The following is a 22,440-nucleotide window of genomic DNA, read 5'->3' as shown; positions in this document are numbered from 1 at the left end:
CCTACAGCAGCATTCTATATACACCCCCCATAGTTCTTATCATACTGTATTTATTATAACTGCATTTTACATCATCTGTCTTACCCACTGGTACATAAGTTCCATAAGGGCTGAGACCTTCTGTTTTGTTCATATAGTATCCTTAGTGCCTATCATATACTAAGTGTAAAACGTGAGGGCTGACTGGCGGATTCAGGAACACAGACGGTAAGACTGGCTCCATAAAAATTAATTTTTTTTTTAAACAAGAAAGGATGAAAGGTGAATGCAAATGCAAATAAGTTTGTAGATTCAGGGGCAGAAACTTAAATGTAAGAAGCGGCTGAGAATATTTAAATACAAAGAGGCAGGGGTGCCTGGGTGGCTCAGTCTGTTGGGCATCTGACTTCGGCTCAGGTCATGATCTCACAGTTCGTGGGTCCGAGCCCCACGTCAGGCTCTGTGCTGACAGCTCGGAGCCTGGAGCCTGCTTTGGATTCTCTGTCTCCCTTCCCTCTCTGTCTTCCCCTCTCCCACTTGTGCTCTGTCTCACCCTCTCTCTCTCTCAAAAATAAATAAACATTAATAAAAAAAATTTTTTTAATACAAAGAGGCAGCTGCAGATAGCCAGATAGCTATATGGGCTACATATAGCTATATATATGGGCCCATATAGCTACAGATAGGGGCCCAGATAGCTACAGATAGCTATATGGGCTGGCTTCTCAAGCTCACAAGTACAGTTTTACCTAAAAGTCCCTCAATTCTGAACAGCTCTATCAAATCATTCTGCTCTACATTAGGTTATTTTTATCTGATTATCCAAGAAGTCTGTATGTTATGTACACTCCCTAGTTCAGCCAAAAAGAAAGAAAGAAAGAAAGAAAGAAAGAAAGAAAGAAAGAAAGAAAGAAAGAAAAAAGAAAGTTCCCAAAAGCTCATTCTCTCAAAATTCTGAAGATTTAATACTTATCTAGAATTTAAGTGCCAGGTACCGTTTTAAGTGCTTTACATACATTAGCTCATTTAATCTTTACAATAAACCTACGAGGTAGATGCTAATATGGCATTTTTTTCAGATGTGAAAACTTTGGCACAGGAAAAATAAGTAATTTACCCAAGGTCACATCAGCCAGCAAGTGATGGAGGACAAGACTCTTTGCTCCTAAGCATTATGCTATACTGCCTTCCTCAATCAGTGACACATCCATACCACTTCTAAATTTAATTCTCACTGTAACACACAATCACTAACTGTCTAAGTGCCAAAACCTGGGACTGCAAAGATGAATAAGAAACAAGCCCTGGGACCCCTGAATGCCTCAGTGGGTTGAGCGTCCGTCTGACTCTTGATTGCAGCTCAGGTCATGATCCCAGGGTTGTGGGACTGAGCCCAGAGTCCGGATCTGCAATGAGCATGGAGCCTGCTTAAAATTCTTTCTCTCACCCTCTGCCCCTCTCCCCAGATCACACTCGCTCTCTTGCTCTCTCTCTCTCTCTCTCTCTCAAAAAACAAAACAAAACAAAACAAAAAAACAAGCAAGCCCAGTTCACAACTAGGGTAGAGAAAGAATGGCAGAAAGGAGAGACAGACAACTATGAGAGAAGAAATACTAAAAGGATATAAAGGACTACAGAGGGGCACCTGGGTGGCTCAGTTGATTAAGTTTCCAACTTCGGCTCAGGTCATGATCTCACAGTCTGAGTTCAAGGCCAGCGTCGGGCTCTGTGCTGACAGCTCAGAGCCTGGAGCCTGCTCCAGATTCTGTGTCTCCCTCTCTCTCTGTTCCTACCCCACTTGCACTCCCTCTCTCTCTCTCTCTTTCTCGCTCTCAAAAATAAATAAACATCATAAAAAAATACATATGGAAGCAAAAGTAAAGAACATTTAATTCTTCCTATAAAAATTATGCAGTATTTCAAATACAGAGGAAACTACAAAATAAAAGAACACTTATGCACTGACTAGGAAACTTTGTCAAATCTGCAAAGGAAAATGAAGGAACTTTTTTTTTTTTTAAAGCGAGAGCATGTATGTGCACAAGAGTGGGGGGGAGCAGAGAGAGAATCTCAAGTAGGCTCCGGGCTCAGCAAGGAGCCCAACATGGGGCTCAATCCCACGACCCTAGGTTCATGACTTGAGCCAAAATCAAGAGTCAGACACTCAACTGATTGAACCACCCAGGCACCCCGAAGGAGCTTTTTGAAAAGATAGAAATGTTCTATACTTTGACTAGGGTGGTGGTCACATGGTTGCATACATTTGTCAAAATGAATTCAGCTATACTTTTAAGATGTATGCATTGTAGTACATAAATATTACACCTCAAAAAAGCTGGCATATACCTCAATAAATTGATTTTTAAAGGAATTAAGCCAAAATGAAGGAATACTGGAAAAATACGCCACACTCCCTGAAATTCAAGAGTAAGCACAAATTAAGGAAAAAAACAAATTTGAAAATGGGTTAGGGTGGAAATTACGGTTTGTATTAAACTGCACTTATTCACATCTGAGATACTGTCTTAACACCTGAAATGACCAGAATAACAGAAGCAGTGAAAGGATATCCAACAGAAAAATTTAGGGAAAGAGGGGTGAGAAACAGAAAGGATAAAGTTCTCTGTTTAGCTGGGGGGGGGGGGGGGGGTTATCCTTAGGAGGAAAAAAGATACTGCATCAACTGTAGCCATCAAACAAAAATAAAAAAAGAATGCCAAGAGATGGTAGACAATACATAACAGGCTCTGGCTGTTAGGCAAGTTAGCATTCTAATGGTAGAAACAGACAACAAATATGTAAGAAAAAAATTTTTTTCTTCACATAGTGGTAAGTGCAATACACAAAATAAAACAGGATAATAAGGTTGACAGTGAATGGGAAAAGAGAGAAATCCACTGAGTAATCAGGCCTCAGTGACTACCCAACATTTAAGCTGAGAACTGAGTGACAAGTTGCCAGGCATGGGAATATTTGAGGGCAAAACAAGAGCCATGAAAAGCCATGATAAGTTTTAGTTTATTTAGCCACATGGAAAATAAAATTCAGGAGTGCGTGGGTGGCTCAGTCGGTTATGCGTCTGACTCTTGATTTCAGCTCAGGTCATGATCTCAAGTTTCATGGGTTTGAGCCCCATGTTAGGCTCTGTACTGATGGTGTGGAGCCTGCTTGGGATGCTCCCTCTCTCTCTGCCCCTCCCATGCATGATCTCTCTGTCTCTCAAAATAATATTCAAACTCAATATTTCATCAGGGTGGTTTTACTTAAAAAAGAAAAAAAAAGAACAGATACCACATTTAAAGAAAACAAAAAATATACAGCAAAAAGTTTCATTCCTTTCCCCGCCTCACCTTCAACCCCTTCATGTACCCCCCATCTCTTACTCAGACACTCAGTTTCTTATGTAGCCTCCTAACATTAAAGCAATCATGAACAAACACAAATATATTTATCTTCTTTCACTTTTACACACAAAAGGCAGTAAGTCACACACAATACTCAATACATGACCTTCTTAGTGCATCTTGAAGAACCCTATGTGTATATAGAAAGCAACTATTCCTTTTTATAGTTGCATAATACTCCATTGTATAATTATACTACTATTTACTTAACCATCTCCTAATGATAGATTTGGGAACTGTTTCCCATCTTTTGCATAGTATACAGCAGAAACAGGTGGTGCCCTGTATCACATCCCCTCAGCCCAAGGGGAATTCAGCCACATATGCTGTGGACAGTTCCCACTTACAATGACAGTGTCCCACCTCATGCTGAGAGTAGCCTATCCCAAGGGTCCATGAGTCTCTCCACTTTTCTGCCTCAGGGCTTTCTCCAAAGCCACGAAAGCCCAAATAGCAGCAAGGCAGCTCACAAGTCCAGGGAAGTTAGCAACCTTACCAGAAATCCTAAACCAACTGCCAGGGTGAACAAATGCTCCAGACTGTCTTAAACCACTCCATACATATGCAACAGACCCACAAATGAGGAAGTCATAGTGGCAGGGATGAAGGTTATTTATAAGCCCAACAGCATAGAGGCTTCCTCTCATGAAAACTGATAAACCTTAACTACTGTTCCTGCTAAGTGTCCAAAACTTGTCATCAACAAAGTCCTACTCTGAGTCCCTCAAAGAGATGAGCCAGCTAACAAAGGAAAAGGAACAGAATAGGATGCTGGTAGTACCACTGTACAAATGTGTTACTATCAAAAAAGAATTTATGTAAAAGGATTCTATGTCTAAGATAAAAAGTAGGTTCTAAATTCTATCAGGGTTGTCACCATCCCTGATAAAAATTTCCAACAAAATGAAGTAAGCTAGGTGTTCCTGGGTGGCTCGGTCAGTTGAATGTCCAACTCTTGACTTCAGCTCTGATCGTGATCCCAGGGTTGTGGGATCGAGCCCCACATCAGGCTCCGCACTGAGGGTGAAGCCTGCTTAGGATTTTCTCTCTCTCTCCCTCTGCTCCTCTCCCCTGATTGTACTCTCTCTCTCTCTCAAATAAAAAAGGGAGAAAAAATAAGTTAAAAAAAATGAAGTGAGCTAAGCCATACACTAAAAAAAAAATGAAGCTACTATAGCAACCACTATCCTAATTAGAGTTAAGGTGCCCCTCTCTCTCAATCTTTCCTCTACAATTCTCATGTATGACTGCAAGACAGAGATAAGAGTATATGAATAATAAAATGAGTAAGGTTGATTTCAAAAATATACCAAATTTCAAACTCCAAAAACTTCTACTTTATCTCCCAATCACTAGTAAAATGGTTAGAAAAATTGCCTATTAGGAAGCTTCAATAATTACAAAAACCATAAAATGTTCTTTTTGTTGTGATTATAATGCAATAAAATCATAAATTATAAAAAATAAAATAAGTCCTTAAAACTGTTTTTTATCTCAACCCAAAAAAAAAGTCTTGGACCAACAGGGAAATCACAACTATAATATCTAGAGAAAAGAAATAAGTGAAAGGTATAATTATGGAAAAGAAGGAAGCAATTTATTATTTTTAAAAGTACTTCTCTTATTCTCTTAAACTACTTGAATTTTTTTTTTTTTTACCATATTGATTTCAACAATATCTAAGCACCTTCTATACAGCATACGCTTGAATAACATGGGTTCGAACTACACAACTCCACTTACACACAGACTTTTTTTGGATACATACGGCAGAGTACTGTAGATGTATTTTCTCTCATGATCTTAACGTTTTCTTTTCTCTGGCTTACATTATTATAAGAACACAGTATGTAATGCATGTAACATACAAAATATGTGTTAATCAACTGTTGGTTTATTGGTAAGGCTTCCATCAGTAGTAGGCTATTAAGTAGTTAAGTTTTGGGGGAGTCCAAAGTAATACTCAGATTTTCAACTGCACAGGGAATCAGCACCCCTAACCCATGTTATTCAAGAGTCAACTATAGTTCGATCACATAACAAGGCATCTAAAATATCCAAATTTATACTCTACCATCCTCAATATACTATCTTCACTGGATTAAGTTAATCTAATTCCACTGTCTCAAAAATCATTCTCACGTACACCTTTGGTAATGAATCTTTCCTCATTTAAAATGGCCTTTTCTTCCCAGACCCATATGAAAATTTAACTTTCTTTAGGGGTTCATATCCCTTTGAAAGTCTGATGATAGCTATGAAAACTCTTCTAAGGAGGAAAAAAAAAAGTTTATGGTTAGTTTCTGTCGGTCACCAGATCCCATGAAGTTTAAGGTACATTTGTGATTTTAACCATTTATGTACCATTCAACATTTCTCTGGTTAAAAGGCCCTGATTCACCTTTGAAGACCCACCTCCTTCCTCCATTCTCAATCCATATGGTGGGAACCAACACTAGCAATAAAGCAAGAAAAAAAGCACTTTCCAACCTCTTGGCCATAGTAATTCACTTAGAAATGGACAGAAGACTCAAACTAAGGCTGCAGGAGCAGAATAACAGGAACTACTGACTTAAACTTGAATGATGGGACACTGAAGCTAACAGCTTTCAAACATACCAACAAAAGAGATAGGGAGGTAGTGAGGAAGGGAGGGAGGAAGGAAGGGAGGGAAAGAGAGAGAGAGAGAGAAAGAATATCTTCACAATGCCCCCCCCTTTTTTAAAAATATAATTTATTGTCAAATTGGCTAACATATAGTGTGTAAAGTGTGCTCTTGGTTTTGGGGGTAGATGCCCGTGGTTCATTGCTCACATACAACACCCAGTGCTCATCCCAACAAGTGTCTTCCTTAATGCCCTCTACCATTTTCAAAAACAATCCTGACATAGAGCCCATCCCTAGATCAAGATTAAGAACTCCTAAAATAGGCAAATCTATTCTGAATCCATACACATGGGTTCATAACAGTAAAGCTAATTATGGCAAATACACTGGCAATAATTAGAGCCTACTAGTCACAAAAAGCTTTTAACCTAGTATAGGAGAAAAAAAATTATATATTTTTAAAGTTCCGTAAGTTACTGAACTATATGATGAAATATTCCCAAAGTCAGTGAAAGCAAATGCCTTAAGACAAGGCAATTGTCTTAAGACTGAAGAATTTTATAGATGTCAAACACAACCCGGACTTCCATATCCTTGTTCAAAAGAACCAAGTTAAAGTCTCACCTCACTCATGAAGTCACTCACATCCTCAATGACACCCTTCCTTCTCAACTTTAGGTACTCAAAATGGACAATTTTGCCATTTAATTGTATACATATTTTTATCATTCCTGCTTATTTTAGTCTCTAACTCTTGTCTCCACACAGTGAAATGCACTTATTCACTGAGACAAAATAGTCAAGGTTTTAATCAAAAGAGAACTAGAAAAAAATCTAAACAGGACAGATGAGCAAGAAATTCCAACTTAGATTTACTGAATTTCACCTTTCTTTCAGAAGGAAACTCAAGAGTTTTCCTCTGTGATTAATATCACCACCACCACAACAGCCCCACAGAAGTGCAATTTCCTTTATTTTTTTAGTTTTATTTTATTATTTATTTTGAGAGATGTACAAGCATCTCTCAGAGGGCAGAGGGGCAGAGAGGGAGGGGGGGAGGGGCAGAGAGGGAGAGAGAGGATTCAAAGTGGGTGGGCTCTGTGCTGTCAGCACACGGAGCTCGTGGAGCTCATTCCCATGAACCGTGAAATCATGACCTGAGCATAAATCAAGAGCTCAAAGCCTAACAATTAAGCCACCCCCAGGCACCCCCAGAGGTACAATTTCTATTTAAAGCTCCATGAAAAAAGTGAGTCAAAATACCTTTTTTTCTGCCTTTGCAAAGTTTAAAAAAGAAAAAAAAAAGCAACTGGAGGCACTGTAAAAAGAGAGCTTTATTAAATATTAAGGGAAAAGTTGCACAACGTAAGGAAGGAAAAGACAACACAATTTGCAGTCACTTTCACATGAGCAGATTTTTGAATCTCACCATGATGACCTTCTAATACCAATACTCCCTGCTCTTGCTTCCACCCTTCTAACCCCTTAGGAGCTGACAGGAGGTCTAGTGAACCACTAGAGTTCATGAAAGAAATAAGAGTCATCATTCCTCCACAATAAGTCCAGTGTTACCTCAAGGTCAGTGACCATGTTACATACCAATGATTCTCCACAAATCAAAAGAAGACTAAGTTAGGAGGGGGGGGAAAGTGCAAATCAATTAGGCTGAAATACTAATGGTGGTTGCCACTGGGTAGTGAGGACAGTGGGTGATTTTTTTCCTTTTAACCCTCCCCACATTTTCTATCATGTGCAAGTATTATTTTTACCCACAAAAGGGTTTGGGTTTTTTTTCATTATTATGCAGTCAAATCTTCGCCTTTATGGATTCTGCTTTTGTTAAGTATGCTTTCCACAGAATGACACAAAACCAGAGAAACAGGAGGAGAAATATTACCAAATGTGACTACATAAAAATGAAAAACTTGGTACCGTGTTATGCACATGTACACACACAAACCCATAAACAAAGTCTAAATAAAAACCAGGAAAATATATCACACAAAGAAAAAGTTGTTATAAATAAATGAGAAAGGGGTACCTGGGTGGTGCAGTAGGTTAAGCCTCCAGCTCAGGTCACGTTCTAATGGTTCGTGAGTTCAAGCCCCATATCGGGCTCTGCACTGATGGTGCGGAGCCTGTTTGGGATTCTGTCTCTCCTTCTCTCTGCCCCTACCCAGCTTGTGCACACTCTCTCTCTCTCTCTCTCAAAATAAACTTAAATTTTTTTAAATAAATGAGAAAAAAAACCAACAATCAAAAGAAAGAAAGAAAGAAAGAAAGAAAGAAAGAAAGAAAGAAAGAGAAAACTGGCAAAGGATATAAAAAGGTAGTTTAGAGAAACAAATACAAGTGGTCAGTAAACATCAGAAGATGTTCAACCACAGTCATGCAACCATAAATACAGAAATTGAAATCAAACCAGATTTTTTTCACCTACTGAGTTTGCAAAAATGAAAAGGTATGAAAAGCCCATTATTTGTCAGTGTATGAGAAACAGGTATTGTCATCCATTACCGTAAAATGGCACAACCCTTTTGAAGCACAATTTGGTACTCTCCAGCCCTGATTGGGTACATCTCTGACCCACCAATTATAATATAAAAATTAATTATACTGCTATATTCTTACAAGAACACAAATAATATGTACAACATTTACTTAAACTATGTTTATAACATCATGGTAAAACTGGAATGGCCTAAATTCCAGTAAGTTATTAGGAAAATAGATTTCTAATCAACCAAATAATAGAAGAATACGCCATCAAAGAGAGCAATGTGGACACTAAAATAAGAGACAACAAAAGTAAAAAGAGACAAAATGAACTACATTAAAATTTAAAATCTATGCATCAAGGGACACAGTCACAACAGTGCAAAGCTCACCTACAGAACTGGAGAAAATATTTGCAAATCATATATGTTAAAGAGTTAATATTCAGAATAGTGTTTGCTTCAGCAGCACCTGTACTAAAATTGGAATGATACAAGCAAGGGGCATCTGGGTGGCTCAGTCAGTTAGGCATCTTGAGTTCGGCTCAGATCACGATCTTATGGTTCAGGAGTTCTACCTCCACATCGGGCTCTGCACTGATGACACAGAGCCTGCTTGGGATTCTTTCTCCCTTTCTCTCTCTCCTTCCCCCACTCATGCTCTCTCTCTCAAAAAAAATGAACTTTTTATGTAAAAAAAAAATAAAGTAAAATTTAAAAAATAAAATTGGAACAATACAGTGAAAATTAGCATGGCCCCTACGACATACATATTTGTGAAGCATTTTTTTTTTTAAATCAAAGACATCCAGATGGCTAACAGACACATGAAAATATATTCAACATCACTCATCATCAGGTAAATACAAATCAAAATCACAATGAGATACCACCTCACATCTGTCAGAATGGCTAAAATTAACAACACAAGAAAAAATAGATGTTGGCAAGGATGGAGAAAGGGGAACCCTCTTACACTGTTGATGGGAATGTAAACTGGTACACCCACTCTGGAAAACAGTATGGAGGTTCCTCAAAAAGCTAAATATAGAACTACTCTAGGATCCAGCAACTGCACTATTTAGGTATTTATACAAAGGATACGAAAATACTAATTTGAAGGGATACATGTTTATAGCAGCATTATCAACAATTATCAACAAAAGACAAATTATGGAAATAGCCTTAAGTGTCCATCGACTGATGAATGCATAAAGAAGCTTTGGTATATACATACAATGGAATATTACTCAGCCATAAAAAAGAATGAAATGTTGCCATTTGCAACAAGATGGATGGAGCTACAGTGTATCATGCTAAGCCATGCTAAGGGAAATAAGTCAGTCAGAGAAAGACAAACACTGTATGATTTCACTCAGGTGGAATTTAAGAAAAACAGATGAACATATGGGAAAGGGGGAAAAAAAGAGAGGCAAAGCATAAAAAACACTCTTTACTATAGAGAACAAACTGAGGGTTGCTGGAGAGGAGGTGGACAGAGGGATGGGTTGAATGGGTGATGGGCATTAAGGAGGGCACTTGTGAGGAGCACTGGGTGTTACATGTAAGTTATAAGTCACTAAATTCTACCCCTGAAATTAACACAGCTTATGTTAACTAGCTGTAATTTAAATAAAAACTTGAAAGTATGTACACACACACACACACACACACACGCGCATTAATATTCAGAATATATACAGAACTACAACTCAAGAACAAAAACAAAAAACAAAAAAAAACTCAAAAACGGGCAGAGGACTGAACAGAAATTTCTCCAAAGGAGATATACAAATGGCCAAAAAAGCATATGAAAAGATGTTCAATAGCACTAATCATTAGGAAAATGCAAACCAAAACTACAATGCAATATCAATCATATCCACTAGGATGGCTGCTTTCAAAACAAAACAAACAAGAAAAACAGAAAATGACAAGTGTTGATAAGGACGTAGAAAAAATGGAACCTGTACACTGTTGACAAAAAATAGTATAGCGGTTCCTCAAAAAATTACAAATAGAATCATAATATGAATGCAGCAATATCACTCCTGGTTACATATCCAAAAGAATCAAAACCAAGGTCTCTCAAAGAGATACGTGTACACCATGTTCATAGCGGTATTATCAAATAGCCAAAAGGCAGAAGTGCCCACTGACAGATGAGTAAACAAAATATGATGTACACATACAATGGAATACCATTTGGCCTTAAAAAGGAAACTCTGGCACATGCTACAAGATGATGGAAGCTTGAGTACAATATACCAAGTTAAAAAAAGCAAATCATGAAATGACAAACATTGTATGATTTCACTTATACAAGGTATCTAGAATAGTCAAACTCATAGAAATGTAAAACAGAATGGTAGCTGCCAGGTACTGTGTGGGGAGGAAAAATGGGGAATTGTTTACTGAGTACAGAATATCAGTTTTCTAAGATGAGAAAGTTTTAGAAATACGTCACATAACAATGTGCATATATTTAACACTATTGAACTGCATATTCTAAGTAAACCTTGTGTTATACATTATTTTACCACCACTTTTTAAAAAAAGCAATGTGGATAGATGGAAAGATAGGAAATGTTAATGACAGATTCTAGGTGGTAGATATGTGGTTATTTTCTGTAAAACTTTCAACTTTGCTGTATTTATAATTATTCATAATAAAATATTATGGGGGAAAAAGAACAATGCAGCACTCTATGAGCAGATGTACAGACACTTGCAGAACTGTATATAGTAAAGTTTAACTTCTTACCCTTTAAAGGGGTGGGAATGGGGCAGGATTACATACATGGAAAGAAATTTTCTGGCCTTACACCTTAGAAGCCATTATCACTGTTTACCTCTGGAAAAAGAGTTGGAGATGTAAAAGTCTATTATACCCTTAAAGATTTGGGATTTTTGTCATGAGCATCTATTATCTGTATTGTAAACATATACATTTATCCAGGCCTATACCCATCATCCTCCCCATTATAAAGCAAATATTAATTCTCTAACATCTAGTTTCATGGCTTTGCTTTTTACATTAAAAATGTCAACCCTTCTATAATTTGTTTTGGTATGTGATATGAAGCAGAGATACATATATTTTTTTCCCCAAGATTATTAGGTTTCTCAACACTACCTGTATACTGAATTCTTAAATATATGTCACTGTCTCTGGATTTTCACATCTGTACTATTTACCAATCTTGTCTAGTCCCAAATCAGTGCCATGTTGCATTAATCACTGTATCTCTGCAATACATTTTAACATCTAGAAATATGCTATGCCTATGGGCACCTGGATGGCTCAGTGGGTTAAGCATCTGATTTTGTCTCAGGTCATGATCTCACAGTTCAGGAGTTCGAGCCCTGTGTGAAGCTCTATGATGACAGCTCAGAGCCTGGAGCCTGCTTCGGATTCTGTGTCTCCCTCTCTCTCTGCCCTTTCCCTGATGGCACTCTGTCTCTCTGTCTCTGTCTCTCTCTCTCAAAACTAAACAAAAAAAAAAAAATTTTAAATAACAAATTTTTAAAAATTAAAAAAAAGTTATGTTATGCCTCTTTTTTAAGGTTACATTTCTCTTTTTAAAAATATTCTTAGGGATGCCTGGGTGGCTCAGTTGGTTAAGTGTCCAACTCCTGATTTAGCTCAGGTCATGATCTCATGCTTCATGAGATCAAGCCTTCCATCTGGCTCTGAACTAACAGCATGGAGCCTGCTTGGGATTCTCTCTCTCTGTCTCTCTCTCTCAAAATAAATAAAACATTTTTTAAAATACTGTTAGTCCAACCCAGTTGAACTTTTGATTTGTTTTCCAAAGTAGAACTGTACTTGACAAGAACTGAAATTTTATCATATTGATTCTTCCCATCCACATAAAACAAATTGGCTCTCTTCCATTTTTCAAGTGTTTCCCTCATCCTTTTCAGGGATTTTACAGTTTTCTTCACCTAGATCCTGCACATTTCTTATCCAACTTATTTCTAAATACTTCATAGTTTTCATTGTATTTTGTTTACTATGGAAGGAAGGAAGGAAGGAAGGAAGGAAGGAAGGAAAGAAAGAAAGAAAGAAAGAAAGAAAGAAAGAAAGAAAGAAAGAAAGACAAACAGCTAGAAAGTCTCAAAATACATGGACATTAAACAACACACTTTTAAATAATACACAGACTATGGGGCACCCGGGTGGCTCAGTCAGTTAAGCATCCAGCTATTGACCTCAGTTCATGATCTCATGGTTCATGAGTTCCAGCCCAACGTCAGGCTCTGTGCTGTCAGCACAGAGCCTGCTTGGTATTCTCCCACTCTCCCTGCCCTTCACCCCTACCAAATAAATAAACATTTTAAAATGAAATAATACATTGGCTAAAGAAAAAAAATCTCAAAAGAAATTTTAATATATTATGAACTAAATGAAAATGAAAATACAAGTTAACAAAATTTCATGATGCAGGAAAAGCAGTGCTTAGAAATTCATGGCACTGAACACATACATGCATACATTAGGAAAAAATATAAAATTAATAATCCAAGATTCTACCTTAGGAAACTAGAAAAAGAGCAAATTAAATTCAAACTAAACAGAAGAGATAATAAAAATGAGAGCAATAATCTGTGAAACTGAAAACTGGAAATCATAGAGAAAAATCAATACAACTAAAAGGTGGTTCTCTGAAAAATCAATAAATGAATAAACCTAAGACTAAGAAAAAAGACACAAATTACTAGTATCATAAGTGAAAGAGAGAGCATCACTACATATCCCATGGACAATAAAAGAATAAAAGAGTATTATGGGGGCACCTGGCTGGCTCAGTTGGTGAGGGCCTGCAACTCTTGCTCTTGGGGTTGTTCGAGCTCCATGATGGGTGTAGAGATTACTTAAAAATAAAATCTTGGGAGGGGCGCCTGGGTGGCTCAGTCAGTTGAGCATCTGACTTCAGCTCAGGTCACGATCTCGTGGTTCGTGGGTTCAAGCCCTGTGTCAGGCTCTGTACTGGCAGCTCAGAGCCTGGGGCCTGCTTCAGATTCTGTTGTCTCCCTCTCTCTCTGCCCCTCCCCCATTGTTTTCTCTCTCTCTCTTTCTCTCTCTCTCTCTCAAAAATAAATATTAAAAAATTAAAAATAAAATAAAATAAACCCTTGGGGTACCTGGGTGGCTCAGATGGTTAAGAGTCTGACTCTTGTTCTCTGCTCAGATCATGATCTCAGTTTGTGAGTTAGAGTCCCACATCCGACTCCGTGCTGAAGGCACAGAGCCTGCTTGGGATTCTGTCTCTGTCTCTGCCCCTCCCCTACTCACTCTCTGTCTCTCTCAAAATAAACTTAAAAAAAAAAACCTCAAATTTAAAAAATAAATAAGATAAAATCTTAAAAATAAACAAACATTATGAATAACTCTATGTCCATAAATTTGATAACCTAGATGAAACGTATCAATTCCTTGAAAGATACAATCTGTCAAAACTCAACAAGAAGAAACAGACAATCTGAATAGGCCTGTATATTTTTTTTTAATGTTTACTTATTTATTTTTGAGAGAGTGAGCACACAAGCAGGAGGCAGGCAGAGAGAGAGAGAGAGAGAGAGAAATTCCAAGCAGGCTCCATGCTGTCAGCGCAGAGCCCGATGCTGTGCTCAATTCCATGAATAGTGAGATTATGACCTGAGCCCACACCAAGAGTCTGACGCTCAACTGACTGAGCCACCAGGTGCCCCTAGGCCTATATCTTTTAAAGAAATAGAATACATAACTAATAACCTTCCAAAGCAGGAAGCACCAGACCAACGTAGGTTCACTGGCAAATTCTACTGAACACTGAATGCAGAAACTATACCAATTCTGTACAATCTTTTCCAGAAGACAGGAGCAGAAGAAATACTTCCCCATTCTGAGGCTTGCAATACCCTAATATCAAAACCAGACAAAGACACCAAAAGAAAACAAAAACAAAAACAGAAAACAAAACAGTACAGATTAATATCTTTCATTAACATAAGTGCAAAAATCCTCAACGAAACATTAGCAAATCAAATCCAACAAAGTGAATGGTAGCACACAGATTGGGGAAGACCAGAATTCAAAATACCACCAAATGGCAGAGTTTAGCAAATTTCCCCCTCCAGTACCTCTCAATCTGAATTCAACAGAGCCCAAAACCTGGATATGGGCATTAGTGTACACAGAGTTCCATTAGAGTAGGAGTCTCCTAATACTCAGCAACAAAGAAGGAATTTCTCCATTTTATTTCTTAAAACTCTGAAAGGAGGAAAACCTTCCCCTCCATATCAGAGGAGTTTACGGTCCCAAAAGAATGAAGCAAAACCCCATTGCTCTTTCCCCTCTCGTCTCCGGCTGCTCAGCCCAAGGGAGATACAGTCGTAGGAAATGCAGAGTAAAATAAAGACATTTCTGGCCAAAGATGAAAAATGGGAATCCCCCCAAATCAGAAAGTACTGGGAAGACTGCCAACAAAAGAACTCAGGAAAGCGACCCTTAAAATTGTGTATGAACTCCTCAGCTAACACCTGAGCTATGCATACATGACTGGACACTAAAACAGTATAGACAGACTTTGAGAATTGAACTGTGGGATAAATCGGGGTCAGCCAAACTTATCTATAAAGAACCAAACAGTAAATATTTTACGTTTTGTGGGCCAGTCTCTGTTGCAACTGCTCAACTGTGACCACCAAAGTATGAAAGCAGCCACAAAAAATATACACAAATGGGCATGGCTGGGTTCCAATAAAATCTTACTTATAAAAATAGGCAGTGAACTAGATCTGGCCCACAGGCCAGAGTTTCATAACCCAAAGGGAAGACCACCCCCCAAATCCCACATAGTATGATGGTTCACACAAAGGAAAAGTCCAAATAGCACTAAAAAGGCTTTGAAGTCCTAACTGACATTGAAACAACAACCCACAGAAGGCTGGTCAAAACCTGAAGCCTAAACACAATTCAGCTAACTGTTTGCTAAAATAAAACTATTAACATTCTCCATGTAATTTAAACAAGACACAGAGTGTCAATTACAATTTAAATTTACATGGTACACCAAAACCCAGGAAAACCTCAGTTTGCTTGGGAAAGAAAATCAAAACACAAAAACAAGATAACACTGGTATGGGAAATATTTCGTAAAGACTTAAAAACAACTATTATAAAAATGCCCCAAGTAAAGGTAAACATTTTTTTTTTTAACATTTATTCATTTTTGAGAGAGAGAGAGAGACAGAGCGTCAGTGGGGGAGGGGCAGAGAGAGAGGGAGACACAGAATCTGAAGCAGGCTCCAGGCTCTGAGCTGGCAGCACAGGGCCCAACGAGGGGCTCAAACTCATGGACTGCAAGATCATGACCTGAGCTGAAGTCAGACACCCAGGCGCCCGTAAAGGTAAACAGTCTTGAAGGAAGAGAAAGATATAAAGTAGAATATAAAGAACCAAATGGAGGGGCGCCTGGGTGGCTCAGTTGGTTAAGCGTCCAACATCCCAACATCTGCTCAGATTTCGGCTCAGGTCACAATCTCGTAGTCTGTGAGTTAGAGCCCCACGTTGGGCTCTGTGCTGACTCAGAGCCTGGAGCCTGCTTTGGATTCTGTGTCTCCCTCTCTCGCTCTCTCTCTGCCCCTCTCCCAATTGCACTCTGTCTCTGTCTCTGTCTCTCTCAAAACTAAACATTAAAAAAAAATTTAATACAAAAAGAACTAAATGGAAATTTTAGAACTGAAAAATAAACCAAACAAAAAAAAAATCCCACCTTATCCACCTCATCAAATAAATCAATAAGAGGAAGTAAACATGAAAACAGAAAAACAAATAATCTAGTGATTGAATAAAAACCCTTTACTCTAAATTTTTGTATGCCAAAGGACAAATCAAGAAAATGAAAGAACAGGGAGGGGCATCTGGCTGGCTCAGTTGGTGGACCATGCAACTCTTGAACTCCCGGTTGTGAGTTTGAGCCCCACATTTGGTGTAGAGATCACTTAAAAATAAAATCTTTAGGGGCACCTGGGGGGGCTCAGTTAAGCAATGGACTCTTGTTCAGCTCAGGTCATGATAACACAGTTTTGCTCGTGGGACTGAGCACAGAGCATACTCAGGATTCTCTCTCTCCCTCTCTCTCTCTCTCCCTCCCCAGCTTGCACATACACGCATTCTCTCTCAAAATAATAAATAAATTTTTTTTTAAAACTTTAAGAAACAGAATGGGCAGGGGGGATGTGCCTGGGTGGCTGAGTCAATTAAGCATCCAAATCTTGATTTCGGCTCAGGCTGTGATCTCATGGTTCAAGAGATCAAGCCCCACATCAGGCTCTGTGCTGACAGTGCTGAGCCTGCTAGGGATTCTCTCTCTCTCTCTCTCTCTCTCTCTCTCTCTCTCTCTCTCTCAAATAAACAAGGAAGAAGGAGGAAGAGGAGGAAGGAGAAGAAGAACCACGACAACAACAACAACAGAACCTATAAGGAAGGAAGACTTTCCAACTGATTTTTATAAGGCCAGCATTATCCTGATACCAAAACCCAGAGACAGATGATACAAGACAACTAAAGATTAATGTCTCTCATGAACATAACTGTAAATGTCCTCAACAAAATAATAGCAAATCCAGCTATATATAAAAAGCATAGGGTGCCTGGGTGGCTCAGTTGGTTAAGCAAGCAACTCTTGATTTCAGTTCAGATCATGATCTCAGTTTGTGAGATTGAGCCCCACATTGGACTCCACACTTCAGCAATTGAGCCTGCTTGGGATTTTCTCTCTCTCTCTCTCTCTCTCTCTCTCTCTCTCTCTGCCCCTCCTCCACATGCATGTATGTGTGCATGCTCACCCTCTCTCTCAAAATAAATTAATAAACTTTAAAATATTTTTAATGTTTATTTATTTATTTTGAGAGAGAGCAAGCTGGGAAGGGAAAAAGAGAGAGAGAAAGAGAATCCTAAGCAGGCTCCATGCCATCAGCACAGAGCCCCACAGTGGGGCAGGATCTCACAAACCATGAGATCATGACCTGAGCTTAAATCAAGAGTCGGATGCTTAAGTGACTGAGTCACCCAGGCGCCACAGTAAATAAACTTAAAACACACACACACACACACACACACACACACACACACACACACACACCCCACAGGGGCACCTGGGTGGCTCAGTAAGTGGGACATCTGATTCTTGATTTCAAGGTCATGAGTTCAAGCCTCACATTGAGGGTGGAGCCTGCCTAAAAAGTTTTTTTTATTTTTTTTGACGTTTTATTTATTTTTGAGAGAGACAGAGCACAAGCAGGGAGAGGCATAGAGAAAGAGGACGGAGGATCCAAAGCGGGCTCCGTGCCACCTGCAGCAAGCCTGATGTGGGGCTCAAACCCACAAACCGTGACCACGACCCAAGCCCAAGTCGGATGCTCAACCAACAGAGCCACCCCCCAGGCGGCTCCCCCTAAAAAAGTTTAAAAAGCATAATACACCACAACCAAGTGAGATTTTTTTCCCCATAGGAATGCAAAGTCAATTCAATATTTGGAAATCAATGTCATCCACCATATTAACAGTCTAAAATTTAAAAGCAAATGACCCTAGGAATTCACTCAGAAAAAGCATCGAACTAAATTCAACATACATTCGTGACAAAAACTCTCAGTAAACTATAAATAAAAGGGAGCTTGGTCAACCTGACAAGTACTTATAAAAAACCTACAGCTAACACACTTAACGATAAAAGACTAAATACTTTCTCCTGTAATCAGAAAAAAAGTATCTGCAAATCACATATCCAGCAAAGGGCTTACACCCAGGATGGATAGAGAATTCTCAACTCTCAACAGCAGAACAACAAACAACCCAGTTACACAGTGGGCAAAAGACCTGAACAGACACTTCACCAAAGAGGATATACGCTTGGAAAGGAAGCATGTAAAAAGATGCTCAACACGGTGACATGGCACACAACAGGCGGTGAGGACACCCATGACCTTACTCCTTCCTCTTTTTTGACTCCATCATCTCAGTAGCAGCTGCAGTGGCCACAGTTCAGTCACTGACATGCAGCTCTGTCGGTGCCCAGGAGCTACACACCCTCCAAGTGACCAGTCAGGAGACAGCAGACCCGGATCAAGACTCATGTAGCCTCGCTGGAGGGCATCACTCCAGAAGATCAAGTAGTGCTCCTGGCAGGCACACCCTTAGAGAATGAAGCTACCCTAGGTCAGTGCAGTAAAGGCTCTGACCACCCTGGAAGTAGCCCGCCCCATGCTTAAAGGTAAAGTCCACGGTTCCCCGGCCTGTGCTAGAAAAATAAGAGAGCAGACTCCCAAGGTGGCCAAACAGGAGAAAAAGACCACGACAGGCCAAGCCAAGCAGCAGATGCAATATAACCAGTGCTTTGTCAATGCTGTGCCCACCTTTGGCAAGAAAAAGGCTCCAGTGCCAACTCTGAAGTCCATTGTAATACTGGCTTTCCCCAATAAAGACACTTAATTCAGGGGCACTTGAGTGGCTCAGTTGTTTACACGACTGGTGAGTTCGAGCCCCACATCCAGCTCTCTGCTGTCAGTGCAAAGTCCCCTTCAGATCCTCTGTCCCCCCTCTCTGCCCCTCCCCTGCTTGTGCACGAACATACTCTCTTGCTCTCAAAAATGAATGAGCATTTAAAAAAAAAAAAAAAGATGCTCAACAACATAAGCCATTAGGAAAATCAAAATCACAATGATCTACCACTGCACACATATTAGAATGGCTAAAATAAAAAGTGCTGACAGTACTAAAAGCAAGCAAGGATGAAGAGCAACTCTATTTCAAATACATTGCTGGTGGGAATACAAAAGGATACAGCCACTCTGAAAAAGTTTCCCAGTTTCTTGTAAAGGTAAACATACACTTATTCATTACACAGCAATCCCACTTCTGGGTATTTGCCCTGGGGAAATGAAAACAACATTCTGCCCACAAATTTTTACTGCAGCTCCATTCTTATTTGCCAAAAAAATAAAAACAACCTACACATCCCTCAACAGTGAATGGATAAACCATTATACATTAGTACAATGAAATACCACTCAGCAATAAAAAGGATTTAACTATTAATACACAAAACAACACAGATGAATCTCAAAGGCATTAAAGTGAATTTAAGAAACCAGTCTCAAAAGGTTATACACCATATGACACCATTTATATGACATTCTCAGAAAGACAAAACTAGTGATGAAGAACATGTCAGTGGTTGCCAAGGGTCAGGGACAAGTAGAGGGTAACTATATAAGATATTCAGGCTTGTACCTGACTACAGTGGTGGTAGTTATATGTGTTAAATTCACACAATTGTGTAACAAAAAGGTCAATTTTTACTGCATGGTAATTTTTTAAATAAAAACTTCTAACTCAAAATACTGAGATGAGCTAACAAGTGTATGTGTAAGTAGAAAATAAAAAGACAGTCACTACAGCATTAAAGTGGTCATTTTAGGTTTCCAATTTTCATAATAGTATTGAGCATTTAAGACATAACCACTTCACGAAATACCCTTCAGCCATAAAAAAAAGGGTTATTATTAGCAAACCCAGAAAATGACAAATGAAAGTATTTTTGAACATGAAAAAGCAGATTAGAGGGGGGCCTGGGTGGCTCAGTCAGTTAAGTATCCGACTTCAGCTCAGGTCCATGAGTTCGAGCCCCGTGACAGGTGTGCTGAGAGCTCAGAACCTGGAGCCTGCTTCAGATTCTCTGTCCCCCCCACCTCTCGCTGCACCACCCCCACTCCGTTCATGCTCTCTCAAAATAAATAAATGTGAAGAAAAAAGAAAAAGCAGATTAGAAACTGAGAGACTAATTACAACCAAAAAGAAAAAAATGTATCAAAGACTAAAAGGAAATATCCCAAAATGTTTATACTGTGTCAGACAGAATAAGTGATCTTTTTTTCTAATTCATGAAACTTTTACAAAATGAAAGAAACCTATGTTACATATTACTATAACTAAAATGTATTTATTTTAAATTCCAACATGGATGGACCTAGACAATATTATGCTAAGTGAGATAAGTCAGATAGACAAAGACAATTACCATATGATTTCCCTGATATGTAGAACCTAAAAAACAAAACAAATGAACCAACAAAACAGAAACAAACCCATAGATACAGACAACAAACTGATGGTTGCCAGAGGAGAGGGAACTGGGTGATAGACCAAATAGGTGAAGGGGATTAAGAGGTACAATCTTCCAGTGGTAAAGAAGACACAGGTACATAATGTACATTATAGGGGATATAGTCAATGATATTATAAAAACTTTGTATGGTGACAAATTATATACATTTCATAATGTATGTAAACACTGAATCACTGTGTTGTATAACTGAAACTAATACAATATTATATGTCAATTACTCTTCAATAATAAATTAAGCCCAATAAAGTGAAAAGTAAGACAGTAATCCTAACTCAGAACCAAGATTCACAAACAATAAATCGAAGTAAATTTATAAAATGTCAACCCTCATCTAGACCATTAATGAGAAAAAAGACAAAAATGTTGACCAAATACAGATTGAGAAAGTATCTAAAAATGATACAAAGTAGACTAAAGCCATTTAAAAATTATAGCGTTTTAAGGCACAATTTAAATCACAAACATGCTCACACAACTTTTAAGATTAAAAGCATAAAACATAAATATCTTCACAGACAACTTTTATAACCCCTTGAATTAATATACAAATTCCTGGTGGGAGGTCTACAGAAAGTTAGTTTAACGATCATTTCCATTAAATCTCTACCATTTGCTACCTCTTGTCAGCTAGAAAACAAACTTGGGAAATAAATATGAAACAAATCCAGGACTAAATGAAAAAAAATAGGCAAGTTGTCCTTCTATCCCCTCCAACATCTGCCCTCAAAGTGTGACTTTTGTATCACAAACTTGTAATAGGTTTTCCCCTGGCAAAAATGTCTCTAATTTTTTTTGGCTTTTTTAACATTTATTTGAGAGTCAGAGGGAGACAGAGCATGAGTGGCAGAGGAAGAGAGAGAGAGGGAGACACAGAATCCAAAGCAGGCTCCAGGCTCTAAGCTGACAGCACAGAACCTGACGGGGGACTCAAAGCAATGAACCGTGAGATCATGACCTGAGCTGAAGTCTGACGCCTACCTGACTGAGCCACCCAGGTGTCCCAAAAATGTGTCTAATTTTTAATGAGAAATAACATTAAATGTGTTTTCACAAGAAGCAACAAGCAACCCAGAGCCACTATGATGTTCGACTCCCAGGAGCAGTAGTCACATTTAATACAGTATGACTGGCTCCTTCTGGAGTTGTGCAACACATGGCCCTGATTGATTCTACCACTGGCACAAACCTGAAGACCAGTGGTGCAGAGGACAATGGTATGGAAAGAACAGTCATACAGGAACTCAGAGAGAGAAGAAAAATCAACATGAGCTAGTATAACTGGGGAAAGAGTTTTGCTTTCTTTTTTCATTTCAAGAATGGTAAGGTTTTGTTGTGTTAAACAGCATTCAATAACCTCCTGTATGTGTGAAAACTTCAGAAGACCAGCAGGTCTAAAGGCTTCTGCTGGAGAGCTGTAAGTGGGATCGGTGTAGGTAGAATAGATATAAAATGAGAAAAATTTGAATGATATGGAAAAAAATTTATACCCCCTCCCACCCTTTTAATTCAAGACAGCCGTACTGTAACCCTCATAACCTCTTTACAAAAAATCCCTCAAATGACCAAAACTGCTCAAACACAGGTGTGATGCTATCTCCTGCATAAAAACTCCATACGGTTCCTAAAATCAAAATAGTTGTCAGCCCAACTTCTAAACTATCCACATTTTGGCCCCAACCTACCTCTTCTGGCCTGATATTTCACCATTCAGTACTCAAAGGTGAATTAGCCATGCATCAAACATCCCCTGCATTTTTCAGTGTTCCATCTTTTCAGCTC

At 38.7% G+C, this 22,440-nt stretch overlaps 1 protein-coding gene and 1 pseudogene across 1 annotated transcript in view; one reads left to right on the top strand and one right to left on the bottom strand.

The window, feature by feature from the left end:
* ASXL2 (ASXL transcriptional regulator 2) overlaps positions 1–22,440 on the bottom strand; it is a 133,267-nt gene that overhangs the window by 100,923 nt on the left and 9,904 nt on the right. The gene's annotated exons all lie outside the window — the stretch shown is intronic.
* Positions 9,190–9,281, top strand: LOC128773725 (U6 spliceosomal RNA; annotated as a pseudogene).

The sequence above is a fragment of the Panthera pardus genome, unplaced genomic scaffold (assembly GCF_024362965.1).
Source record: "Panthera pardus isolate Hobbes unplaced genomic scaffold, ASM2436296v1 HiC_scaffold_26, whole genome shotgun sequence".
Lineage (NCBI taxonomy): Eukaryota > Metazoa > Chordata > Mammalia > Carnivora > Felidae > Panthera > Panthera pardus.
This window is presented reverse-complemented; position numbering and strand designations above follow the sequence as displayed.